Raw genomic sequence first — 13,516 nt, forward strand, 5'->3', positions numbered from 1 at the left:
ATTCCAAATAATCACCAAACCTCCCGACATTCCTTCCGATCTAGAGAAAGAAAAGTCGATCTTTTCGGGCCTCCAAAAACTCCTCCCTGAAGCTTATAATACTGTGGTTAACTTTGTCTTTTAAATAAGAAAAATATCCTCCCTTCCCTTTTTAATGATATGACTAACCCTTCTCCTTTTGATTCTACTACCTCCCCCTCTAATGTTTAAATATCCAACAATCATCGACACAAATTTGATTGCACCTTCCCACCTTCCTTTCTCAACCTATCCATTTTCTCCATCTCAATGATTTTCTTTTTATAATCTTTTTTTTTTAGTCCTCCACTACCACTCCAAATTTTGTCTAAAAAACTAAAATCCAAATTGTCCTGTTTCCGTCTATTTCCCCTAACAATATATGATTCTTCTGATTAATTTCCATAACAGAAAATACCAACAGACCCACCTTCCATCATCGTTCCAGACTCTTCAGAAGATAAAACCATCACTTCCTTGTTTTTACCAGCTACTAGCTCCTGCCCAATTCCAGTTTTGCATATCTTTAACATAAACAACTTTTTTCTTTTTTCCCTTTACTCTGCACCATTTTGATTTGGGGGCCCCCACCAAGTCCAATAAATGTTTAAACTTTATTGACTTATTATTAACCCTTCTATTGACTTTTTTGGAAAAAAGTACTACACCAAAAGAACCACAGCTACACGGTACAATGGTTCCTTTTGATCCGGAAAAAGACGATATGGCTTCCTCACTACTCAATCTGCTACCCACCTGTCCCACCCTATCTCTATACCTACCTATAGCTTCATCAAAAGACCCAATATCTACTGACTTTTCTTTTGACACTTCACGAACGTCCACCTCTTTACCCAATAGGTTATTGTCATACCCCAAAATTTACCCTCATATATTTGCAAATGTCACTTTATTACGAATAAAATTGATGGCGCATTTGGTAAGAGTGTAAGACTTGCGGGTGTAAGTGTAAGGTCCCGGGTTCGAAACTCACCACCTTTATTATTTTGACATTTTGTTATTACTATTTTTTTTAGATTTCTATAGCTTTTAGTTTTAGTCTTATTATTATTAGTTTGTTTTTTAGATTTACAATTTAAATCATTTTTATTTAGTTTTGAATTTTATTTCATAGTATTTTTAAGCTTTAATTAGTTTTTCTAAAAAATCTTTTAAATCTCATTATTATTATTATTATTATAGGTCCTTTTCTTTTAGGTAGATTTTATTATTATTAATTGTTACTACAAAGAAAATATTCAAAAAAAAAAAAAGAGAAGCTGCAACAACAGGTTTCCCGTGAAAGTACCGGATTCGAAGCAAAACGAAAATAGCAAATTTCAATCAAATATCTTCTCCTCCAAATCAAATCTTTTTTATCCAATCTCTTTGATTCTTTCAAATTATGTTAACCTAACACATCACTCTATATAAATCCAATTGACCCAGCATAAAGGGGAGGTTTTTTGGTTGCAGCTTCATAGACTGTATTCAACAAAAACCGTGAGGTAAAGGGAGGTGGCAGGCAGAGTTAGAGACTGCTTCAAGTCCTTCTACGCATCAAGGGACCTTCCTCGGCATTCTCAGAAACAATCCCAATCCTCACCCACAGCCGCAGCGCCCTGTATCAGGTTCATATCATTCACGGTTTGTCTAATATTTCTTGAGACTCGATTTCGCCAAATTATGCATCAGACATGCTTTTCGATTATATGTTTAAGTTCATATGATTGTCTGGAAAATTTCTGGGCTGGTATTATTGAGTTTTGACGCAGGTTTAACCGGACACCATTGTTAGGGTTGTGGTTGCTCCAAAGAGGGATTGCGATTAGAGGCGATTTCGTGTAAAATTGACAAGGCCAATGAATTTGTGAGGGTCTTTATAGTTAGTTTGGCATATTTTTGTGTGTTTATTGAAGTTGATTTGCAGGTTGGGATGATGAGGACTTTTGGCCACGCAAGGAAACCGTGGGTAAAGTCTCATATTTTTCCAGAAACCCAAGGTTGAAGATGAAGGGCATGGGCGCGAAGATTTCTTTTTTTTTATATAATTTTCTTAAACTTGTTTTCCCTTATATTACCTTCGTCGCGTGTATATATCAGTGAGCAAGCTTTAGTTGAGTGGTAGAGGGAAGCAACGTAATCCCTTGCTCCAACTTATATTTTTATGAAATATTTGCTTCCTAATCCTGTATGCAGCATCCATGAAGCCTCACGATATAGCCTCAAATCCATACCTTGGGTTCATCATCTAATCTGATCGGACGCCCGGGATTTGCTGGTCCATCATGGTCCATCATGAAGCTGCCACACCAGATTACCAGCTAAGTTTTCTAATTTTTTTTATTTTTAATTACTTTGGCTATTTCTTTTTCTTTTTAGTTTATAATTCTTTTCTTTTTTTATTATTTATTTATTTTCAATTATTTAATAAATAAAATTTTCTTTATAATAATTTTACATTTATTTATTTTTAATCGAAAACTCGACTTTTCCACAAATTTGTCAATAATTATCTTTTAAATAATAAAAATTGTTATTTTTGTATATACTTCTAATTAATTATTTAATTGAAAATTAGTAATTAAGTTTTTGTTAAACTCGATTTATTTATAAACCTTATAATCTTCAGGTAGGTGTTATCCACTAACGCATTTTTTTAAGTTTCACAAACCTTTTGGGTCATAATAAGTTTTCTTAAAAAACCTTTAGGGTTTGTAAACTTTTAGGGTTTGTAATCAATTAGGGTTTAGATCAGTCAATACACTAACCTTTTTCTTTCTTTGTTCAAATTTTCAGGATTAATCAAGATTCTCCGACCGACCACGCGCCATGCTAATCAAAAAGCTAAGTTCCGATCCCTTTCTCATTTAAATTTAATTTTTACTTTTGCCTTATAGGTTTGGTTTACTTCATCTGTTAAGGAACTTTTCTTACACTCACCCCTATTATTGTTCTGTTAATTCTCAAGATCAAGATAATTAAATTAATTATTCATATTTTTATTTGCGTAGGACTTTTATCTTTCCGCTTTTAATTTCCGTATGATATTAACTGCGTGGTTAGTAATTTAGGGAGTGATAACCATGAATTAAACATAGATCACCTAACTTACAAGATAAATGTCATCGAAGTTAACCACATGATTGTTGCACCCACACACCTTTAGGGTAATCCCTCTTGTTGCCTAAATTGTTGCCTGTTGCCTCTAAGTGTACTAAATAGTCAAGCCCCTCGATTCCGAGGATACCTAAAGCAATGTTGCCTGTCGCCTTCAAAGTTATTGAAACTCCCTCGATGTTGCCTTATAAAATGATTGTCCCAAATTGCTAAGGTATCCTCGCATGATGCCTAAAAAGATTAATGACTATTATATCCTTCCCTTAGACTACCTGCCCTCTTTATGGTAGGGACAGTCTTATGGCGAACGATAAACCTCGATGACCCTTAACATCCAATTGAAAGACTTCCTGCCCTCTCATGGTATGGATAGACCCTTTCGCCCGAAAAGCTAAAAGAACATTTTTTCAAACTTAGGGTAGTTGCTACTAATTGCTTACTCCAAAATTCAAATTACTTTTTACACCTCTTTTCAAAATCAAAATTCAAAAAAGACTACGCTTATTTACAAGCTAAAGTTCTTCTTCGAAAATCTTTTCAAACAATTCAAACAAACAAGTGAGCTAAGCAATTAAGAGCCCATGGATAACCATGGATACAAAGGGTGGCTTAAACCTTCCCTTTGTATAACTTACCCCCCGATTCCAAAATCTTTTCAAAAGGTCTTTCCTGTTCTTTTAGCCTTTCCAATTGGATAAAATAAAAGTCGGTGGCGACTCTTGCTTACCGCGACATTTCTTTAAAGTCAGTTCACCGTATTACAGTTATTCTCCTTTGTGCAATCGTACATACTGATCGGTCACCATTTCTAGTAAGTTTCCGCACCTTTTTCCGACTAAAAGTCATAATCTTGGTAATACTATGTGGCATTGTTATAGGTTTTGTTAGTAAGTTTCTTGTTTGTCGATTGTGTGATGTTGTTGCATGATTAGTGTGTTCTGAGTATTATCCAAGTGCCGTTTTACGCGTTGGTTGTTAGTTTGTGTGTGGCCAGGTTAATGCACGGGAGAGGTCGAAGTTAATGGCGCGCACGAGCGAGAAAAAGAAACCAAAAGAGCCAAAACTGAGGTCAACACGGGCACCCGTGTGTGTGCACACGGGCCGTGTCAAAAGATGGCTGGAAAGTTGGTTTTTGGATAGAAAAACAGAGGTTTCACACGGGCACCCGTGTTCCTGCACACGGTCCGTGTGAAAAGCTGCGCAGAAAGTGAATTTGTGGTGCTGAAGCAGTTGACCAACACGGGCACCCGTGTTCCTGCACACGGTCCGTGTTGGTAGGCGCGGGCAGATTTCCAACTTTTGATATTTTGAAAGCCTTGAACTCATTAAGGGTATTTTGGACCTTTCGGAGGCGAGGGATGACTGCCAACACTACTAAAACCTAACAGGAAGAAGGAATCAGGATCGGGGATCATTGAGCATAGAGAATTACAGAGAAAGAAGAGTCAAGGGTTTTGGAAGAGATCTTCAAGAGCACTCGCGATTGGAGATCATATCAACCGATAATTTCTTGTAATTACTTCAATTACTCTTGTTATTTTCTTAAACACTATGAGTAGCTAAACTATTTTATGCTAGGGTGATGTCCCTAAATCTTTTCATGTAATGACTTTTTAAAACCGTTGTGATGAATTTGATGTTTTTATAATTTGAGTTTATGATTCAAAGATTTTCATGCTTCATCATATTGGAAAATATTTTGTTGATCTATGATTAGGGTTAGGCGTGACACACCACTCTAATGCGTTTTGAATCAAAACATTACCGGTAAATCGCTTAGGAATAAGGATTTCACCATAGTGATCATTCATTCTAGATTACGATGCATAATGCCTTAATACTAAAATCAATTATTGAGGAATTGAAATTGACTTTTAAGTATTAATAAGTTCTCCACTAAGGAATTAGGGAAAACTATTTTATGGAATTGATACTCAATTGTAGTCACATCTTTTCATGAACAACGGTGTTCTCAAGGAGTTACATAAGATTTATACATCAACCTTAGCATGCCTTCTCATTTGTGAACCAAATCATCATTTACTTATCGTTTTTAATTATAAACAGTTAGTAGTTTTATCAAGCAAATCAAAAACCAACAATAGCTTTTTGTTCAGTTGAAATTTAGTCCAGGCTTATATTTTATCCGCAGTCCTTATGATCGATACTTGGATTCAACTCCATTTTAATAACTACATCGGTAACAAAAGTAGTACACTTGCTATTTTCCGATCAAGTTTTTGGCGCCGTTGCCGGGGACTGCTAAACTATAAGCCGAACTTTAAGTCAATTGAAATTTTGTTGCTCTGCGACCAAAATTTTATTTTTATCTGTTAATTTTAATTTTGTTGCAGTCTTGTATCTGTTCTAACTGTTGTCTAACTGTTTATGCGAGGTCAGACCTCAGCTAAATTTTCCTTTGACACAGAACCAGAAAGAGCTCTGCACGAGAGACGCCGCAAGGCAAGAATTGAAAGACTGGCAGCACCAAGTGCAAGTCTTAGTGTTCCACATCAGGAAAGCGACGACGAAGTGTTTGTGCATTCGGAGCACAGTGACTCTGACTTTGACAGGGAGGTAGTTCAGGAACCAGTTAACATGGCTGGAAATCAACCTCCTGCAGAAAGATTGTTAGGGGACTATGGAGGGGCAAATGCTCACCCCAACCGGATGACTATTGTTAATCAACCTGTGAATGTGGCACATTTTCAATTGCATCCATCCACCATTCGCCAGTTAGAGAGCAAGCCGTTCTCCGGAAGAATAAACGAGGATGCAAATAAGCATCTTCAGAGATTTCTCACTACGACAACTTCGTTGAAGATCGAAGGTCATTCAGAGGAAGCCAAGAGACTTGTTATGTTCCCGTTTACACTTACTGATGACGCAGAGGAGTGGTTTTACTCACTTCCGGCTGCAAGTATCACAACATGGCAAGAGATGGAAACGGCATTCCTCAATGAATATTTTCCTGCGTCGGTGTTCATCCGAAAAAGATACGACATTGTAAATTTCAAACAAAAAGAGGGGGAATCATTGGGGGATGCATACAAGTGGTTCAAAAGGTGTTTGACTGCATGTCCCACTCATAACATGGACGCTACCGAGCAAATGCAGAATTTTGTGAATGGGTTGCGACTTAAGACAAAGCAGCTTATTGATACCGCTGCTGGTGGTTCAACAAATTTTGCTACAGCCACAGTTATGAAAAGGATCATAGAGGCAATAGCTGCTAATGAGCATCTTGAGTTGTGTGATCGTACCATGAGCCAACCGAAGGGCAAAATTGATTTGAAGTTGCCAGAACAGGTTGTAAAGATGGAGGATCAGATTGCTGCAGAGGTAGAGAGAAGGTTAAAAAAGATGAATATTGGAACTCAGACAGTAGCACAGGTGGAACCAGTTAAAGCGGTTCTTTGTGAAATATGTGGTGGACCGCACTTTGCTATGCATTGTGTAGCAACTCAAGAACAGGTTGAGCAGATTCATATGTTGAGGCAAAACAATCCTTATGCCAACACATATAATCCGGGGTGGAAAAATCATCCGAATTTCTCATGGAAAGACCAGCAAGGAAACGTCCAGAAGCCGGTTCAAGGACAACAACCATATCAGCCTCAGACTCAACAATACCAACCACAGGGACAACAATATCGTCCGCAACAACAACCATACCAGCAACCTCAACAACAATACCAACCACAGGGTCCAAGAAAGGCGGATTGGGAAATTGCCATTGAAAAGATGGCCGCTCAAAGCTCCCAATTCCAAGAAGAGACACGTAGCAATTTAAGGAACACCGGAGCCTCAATCAAGAACCTTGAAGTACAAATGAGTCAAATTGCTCAACACCTTGCAATTCCGCAAGCACCAGGAGCCCTCCCAAGCGCAACTGTTACTAATCCTAAAGACAATCAAAAAATCAATGCTGTCACTACACGGAGAGGGAAACCACGTGAAGTGGTGGAAAAGGATTCGGAGAGTGAGGATCAATTGCTTGAGGTGGAGCTGGACATAAGAGAGAATGAGCAAGTGGAAGAAGAAGTGGTAACACCAGCACCAGTTACGAAAGAAAAAGTATTAACACCAACACCAGAAGTCAAGCTGCCTTACCCTCAAAGAAACAAGAAAAAGGGGCAGCAAGAAAAGAATTTTGAGAAGTTCCTGGAATTATTCAAAAAGCTGGAGCTGAACATTCCGTTGTTGGAAGCACTTGAGCAAATGCCCACCTATGCCAAATTCATGAAGGACATCATCGCTAAAAAGCGAACCATTGCAGACCACCCCATTATTCTAACAGAAACTTGTAGTGCTATTTTGCAGGGCATGAAGATACCCGTGAAAAAGAAGGATAGAGGAGCAGTTACTATCCCTTGCACTATTGGAGATAGATCTTTCAAGAGAGCTTTAATTGATCTGGGGGCAAGTATCAGTCTCATGCCTCTATCCATCTACAAAAAGTTGGGAATTGGTGCAATCCAAGACACTCGGATGACTCTCCAATTTGCAGATCATTCGGTCAAGCGACCTTACGGAGTAGTCCAAGACGTCCTTGTGAAAGTGGATAAGTTTGTGATTCCGGTAGATTTTGTAATTCTTGAAATGCCAGAAGACGAAGAGATGCCGATAATCTTGGGACGACCATTCTTGGAAACGGGGAGAGTCATGATAGATATGGATGGGGGCACTCTGACTTTGAAGGTTTATGATGAAGAGTTAAAAATCAATGTTCATAATACCATGAAGCATAAAGAGGATATTGGCACTAGTAGCAATATACAAGTGCTCCAACAAGTGGTAGAAAGTGATCATGTGGAGAGTGTATTGCAATTACCTCTCGAAAGAGTTTTGAGCATGTCAATTTTTGGAGAAAATGAAGAAGCCAGTGATAATGACTTGGAGGTGGTATCAATGTTGGAAACTCAACCTATCTTTAAAGGTTCTCGAACACATAGGTGGGAAGATCTAAGGCAACCAATAGCATTGGGTTGCAATGAAGAAAAGCCAAAAAGTTCAGAATTGAAACAGCTTCCGGAGAATCTTAAATATGTTTTCCTTGATTCTGAAGAAAAATGTCCCGCCATCATTAGCTCGAGCTTGAAAAATATACAAGAGGACAAGTTAATTGAAGTTCTGAAAAAGTTCAAGGGAGCTATGGGTTGGAAAATTGAAGACCTCAAGGGAATAAGTCCTACGATGTGCATGCACAAAATTCTCATGGAAGAAGATCACAAACCGGTGGTGCAGCCTCAAAGGAGATTGAACCCAGTTATGAAGGAGGTAGTGAGAAAGGAAGTTGTGAAGCTGTTAGATGCAGGTCTTATTTACCCGATATCAGACAGTTCATGGGTGAGCCCTGTTCATGTGGTACCTAAAAAAGGGGGTACAACGGTGATAGCTAATGAAAAGAATGAGTTGATTCCTACCAGAACAGTCACTGGGTGGCGAGTGTGCATAGACTACAGAAGACTAAATCTGGCCACAATAAAAGATCACTTTCCATTGCCATTCATTGACCAAATGTTAGAAAGATTGGCTGGGCATGACTATTATTGTTTTCTGGATGGGTACTCTGGATACAACCAAATTGCGATTGCACCGGAGGATCAAGAGAAGACAGCCTTTACTTGCCCATACGGTATCTTCGCTTATAGAAGGATGCCGTTCGGGTTGTGTAATGCCCCAGCGACTTTCCAAAGATGCATGACTTCTATTTTTGCTGATATGCTTGAAAAGCATATGGAAGTTTTCATGGATGACTTCTCGGTTTTTGGTTCCTCCTTTGATAATTGTTTGGCTAACCTTTCACTTGTTTTGCAGCGATGTCAAGAAAGTAATCTGATCCTAAACTGGGAGAAGTGCCACTTCATGGTACGAGAAGGCATTGTTCTTGGTCACAAGATCTCCCACAGGGGAATCGAAGTTGATCAAGCTAAGGTGGAGGTTATCTCAAAATTACCACCACCTGTGAATGAGAAAGGTATTCGAAGTTTCCTTGGCCATGCGGGATTCTACCGCAGGTTCATAAGGGATTTTTCAAAGATAGCCAAACCGCTGACCACTTTGTTGGTTAAAGACAGGACTTTTGTATTCGATAAAGAGTGTGCCGATGCATTTGAGACACTGAAAAATAAACTAGTGTCTGCACCCATTGTGATTGCCCCTGATTGGTCTCTACCCTTTGAGATCATGTGCGATGCTAGCGACATTGCAGTGGGGGCTGTACTTGGACAGCGGAGAGAAGAATTGCTTCATGTTATTTATTATGCCAGTCACGTTTTGAACCCTGCACAGATCAATTATGCAACCACCGAGAAGGAGTTGCTAGCTGTTGTGTATGCCTTTGATAAATTCAGGCAATATCTGTTGGGTTCAAAAGTGATTGTTTACACTGACCATGCTGCTTTAAAATATCTCTTTGCCAAGCAGGATTCGAAACCCAGACTTCTGAGGTGGATTTTACTTCTCCAAGAGTTCGATGTAGAGATTCGCGACAAGAAAGGGTGTGAAAACACTGTTGCAGATCACCTTTCGCGAATGTCACCCATTGAGGAGACAGAAGAGCGGCGTCCAATAAAGGATGAGTTTGCCGATGAACACATCCTAGCTGTTATTGGAGTGCCTTGGTTTGCTGATTACGCAAACTACCTTGTTGGCGGTATAATACCTGACGATTTTGATTCTAACCGCAAGAAAAAGTTTGTTCATGATTGCAGGTTCTATCTATGGGATGACCCATACCTATACAAGAAAGGAGTAGATGGGCTGATAAGACGATGTGTGCCCGAGGAGGAGCAAAAGGATGTGTTGAGAGCATGTCATGACTCGGAATATGGAGGGCATTTTAGTGGGGACCGTACTGCCTCCAAAGTCTTGCAGTCAGGATTGTACTGGCCATCATTGTTTAAAGATTCCCAGGAAATGGTAAAAGAATGTGATAAGTGTCAGCGTACTGAGAACATTTCAAAAAGAAATCAAATGCCCCAGAATTTCATGTTAGAGGTGGAGCTATTCGATGTTTGGGGAATTGACTTCATGGGTCCGTTTCCACCATCATTCGGGAAGAATTACATCTTAGTTGCAGTGGACTATGTCTCAAAATGGGTGGAGGCGGTAGCTTTACCAACTAATGATGCAAAGGTGGTAGTCAAGTTCTTGAGAGAGAACATATTTGCTAGGTTTGGAGTACCGAGAGCACTTATTAGTGATGAAGGAACGCACTTCCTAAATCACCTCATGGAGAAACTCCTGGAGAAATACAATGTGAAGCATCGGATAGCCACCCCTTATCACCCTCAAACAAGTGGTCAGGTAGAGGTGTCTAATAGACAGCTCAAACAAATTCTCGAGAAGACAGTGAGTTCGTCGAGAAAGGATTGGGCAACAAAGCTAGATGATGCGTTATGGGCTTACCGAACGGCGTTCAAAACACCCATCGGGATGTCACCATACCAACTTGTTTATGGAAAAGCATGTCACTTGCCTTTAGAGCTTGAACACAAGGCATTTTGGGCAACTAAATTTTTGAACATGGACTTGTCTCTAGCAGGAAATTCTAGAATCTTACAGTTGCATGAATTAGAAGAGTTCCGGAATCGTGCGTACGAAAATGCCAAGGTTTACAAGGAACAAACCAAGAAGTGGCACGATAGGAGGATTCAGAAAAAAGAGTTTTGGGAAGGACAGCTGGTCCTTCTGTACAATTCCTGTTTGAAGCTTTTTCCGGGAAAATTGAGATCCAAATGGTCGGGACCATTTGTGGTTCATAAGGTGTTTCCTTACGGTGTAGTTGAAATAAAAAATCAAGCTAATGGAGACATCTTTAAAGTTAATGGGCAGAGATTAAAGCCATATTTCCAAGGTCAACCAGTTGGACAGGTTGATGTCATTCGTCTTGCTTAGTAGGACGATGGACCGTCGAGCCATGCGACGTTAAACGCAGCGCTCCGTGGGAGGCAACCCACGTTTGTTTCCGTTAACTTTCATTTTCTTTGTTTTATTGCGTTTCTTTTGTAGGTGGTAGAGTTTGGACCGGTAGACGCAACTAGAGTAAAAAGGCACGGAGAGTGTCCATTTTTGGTGCATTGAAAGCCATCAACACGGGCACCCGTGTGCAGTAACACGGCCCGTGTTGAAAACTGCCTGAAAAGAAGAAATAACAAATTTTAAAAAGTGGCTTCAGCACTTGCAACACGGGCGCCCGTGTGCAGCAACACGGCCCGTGTTGCCCTCAGCACGCCCCAAAATTTCAATCCAGCTTTTTCACACGGCCGCCCGTGTGCAGGGACACGGACCGTGTGAACAGTGCGGGGCAGAATTTTTCAAATTTTTTTAAAACCCCATGTGGGGCCCATCTCCATTATAACCAATCTTCTTCTTCTTTCCATTCATTCTCCCACTTTTCTTTCTCATCCTCCATTAAACCCTAGCCTCCACCTTCACTAAACTCATCATACCACCATCAACCACCCATCAAAACACCATAGTGCTTTCACAAAAGTTGTTCTACTCTCCATCCTCTTCACTTCTATCGGTTCAGATTTTTGATTTCGTGCACTTTTATTTTTCCGAATTTTTCCTTGTGTTATTTGTGTGTTTTTGTTAACTTTTTCTTGCAGAGCTATTACAATGCCTCCCCGAAAGACAACCACACGCCGTAATGTTCGGGATGATTTTGCCGAACCCTCCCAACCGAGGCAGCGGGTCCGTCGCGCTCCAAGTCGGGCAACCGTTCGTAGAGGGGACCAAGAAGAGAATGCCCATGGCATTACGTTTGCACTTCCTGAACACAAAGCTAGGTATGATATTTTAGTGCAACGTAAATTGCTACTGACTAGATATATTTGTGATGATACTCTTACCAAGTTAGGCCTCAAAGATGAAGTCTACCGGATGTTTCACAACATCGGTATGTTGCCTTTTATGCTGTTTGAGGCACCGACTTATGAGGGCCTAACTTTGGAATTCCTGAGCACTGTAGATTTCAAATTGAGACACAAATGGAATGGCTCCGAAATGGAGTACTTTGGTGATCTAGAGTTTTATATGTTTGGGCATAAGCATGTGTTGTCTGTGGAAGAGGTAGGGGAGGCACTGAAATTACCGTCCTCTGGACCAGGGGCTGCCCCTGAAACTTTTCCTGCTTGTGAATTCTGGGAAGCCATTACTGGTGCAGCTGGGTACAATCCAAGCAAGGCTAAGGCCTCGGGGATTCATAACCCTTGTTTCCGTTATGCTCAGAAAGGTTTGGCTTTTACCTTGTTTGGGAGGGGGGATAGTACAGGGGTCTGTGCGAAAAGAGAGCTATTTTTGTTGCATAACATGCTTGAGGTAAGCCGGGTGAATGTCGCTGCTTTTGCTGCTAACCACCTGAAGCAAGTTGGTAATGCTTCTTGTGGAGAGATTTCAGTTGGGGGAATGATCTCTCAATTGGCTGAGCACCTGGATTATGGCCACTTGTTGAATGATGAGCCTTCTTTACCGGGTAAGAAAATTGATTTGCAAACTCTTGTAAATCAGAGGATGATTATAGTGAAGCCTGGGTATTTCTCACTAACTGTCCATGGACAGCATGTTTTGGCATTGCCTGCACCTGATTCTGTTTCTATTGCAAATCGTGCTAACTGGCTATATGTAGCTACAGGTGAGTTTATGGGTGAAAGCCCTCCACATGACCATAATTTTGCAGGTGATGACATGGAAGATGACCTCCCCGCCCAGGATCGCCCTGTCCCGCCCCCTAGACAGTTCTTCCAGCACACTGTTGGATCATCTTCCATGACTCAGGATCAATGGGGGTGGGTGCAAACGGAGATTGGCGCTCTCCGCACCGAGCAAACACGACAGGGTGTTGAGTTGTTCAGACAAGGAGCAGTGGTGGATGATGTCCAGGATATGATGCGACGCCTCATGTTGCAATTTCCTCAGGACCCTCCTCCTCCACCGCCTTATCAGTGAGATTGGTAATCTCCGTCACACTGGAATTAAAACATTGAGACAATGTTTAGTTCAAGTGTGGGGGAGGATCTATTTTGCTTTGCTTTCTGTTTAGTTTGTTTAATTTGAATTTTCTCTTTTGTCTTTCTGTTTTCATGTTTATTTCGAGTTTGCAGTGCTGCCATTGTGTTACCAGGTTGGATACAAGTCGGAGGGGGGCGAATGATTAGATAGTGGTTGAACAACACATCTCACACTTGATCTCTACAGGCACCACGGAAGTTGACACAATCAAAGAAAAGAAGGTTGGACGCAATGAGGAAAACACTGAACCAAGAGAGAGTATGGTGAACTTTGGAGGAAAGGAAATGGCAGAACACCTAGAGCACTTTGAAGCATGCAAGCTTAACCTACCCGGTGAGATGTCAGAGCCAAATTTATA

This window comes from Vicia villosa, unplaced genomic scaffold, assembly GCF_029867415.1.
Source record: "Vicia villosa cultivar HV-30 ecotype Madison, WI unplaced genomic scaffold, Vvil1.0 ctg.003412F_1_1, whole genome shotgun sequence".
Classification (NCBI taxonomy): Eukaryota; Viridiplantae; Streptophyta; class Magnoliopsida; order Fabales; family Fabaceae; genus Vicia; species Vicia villosa.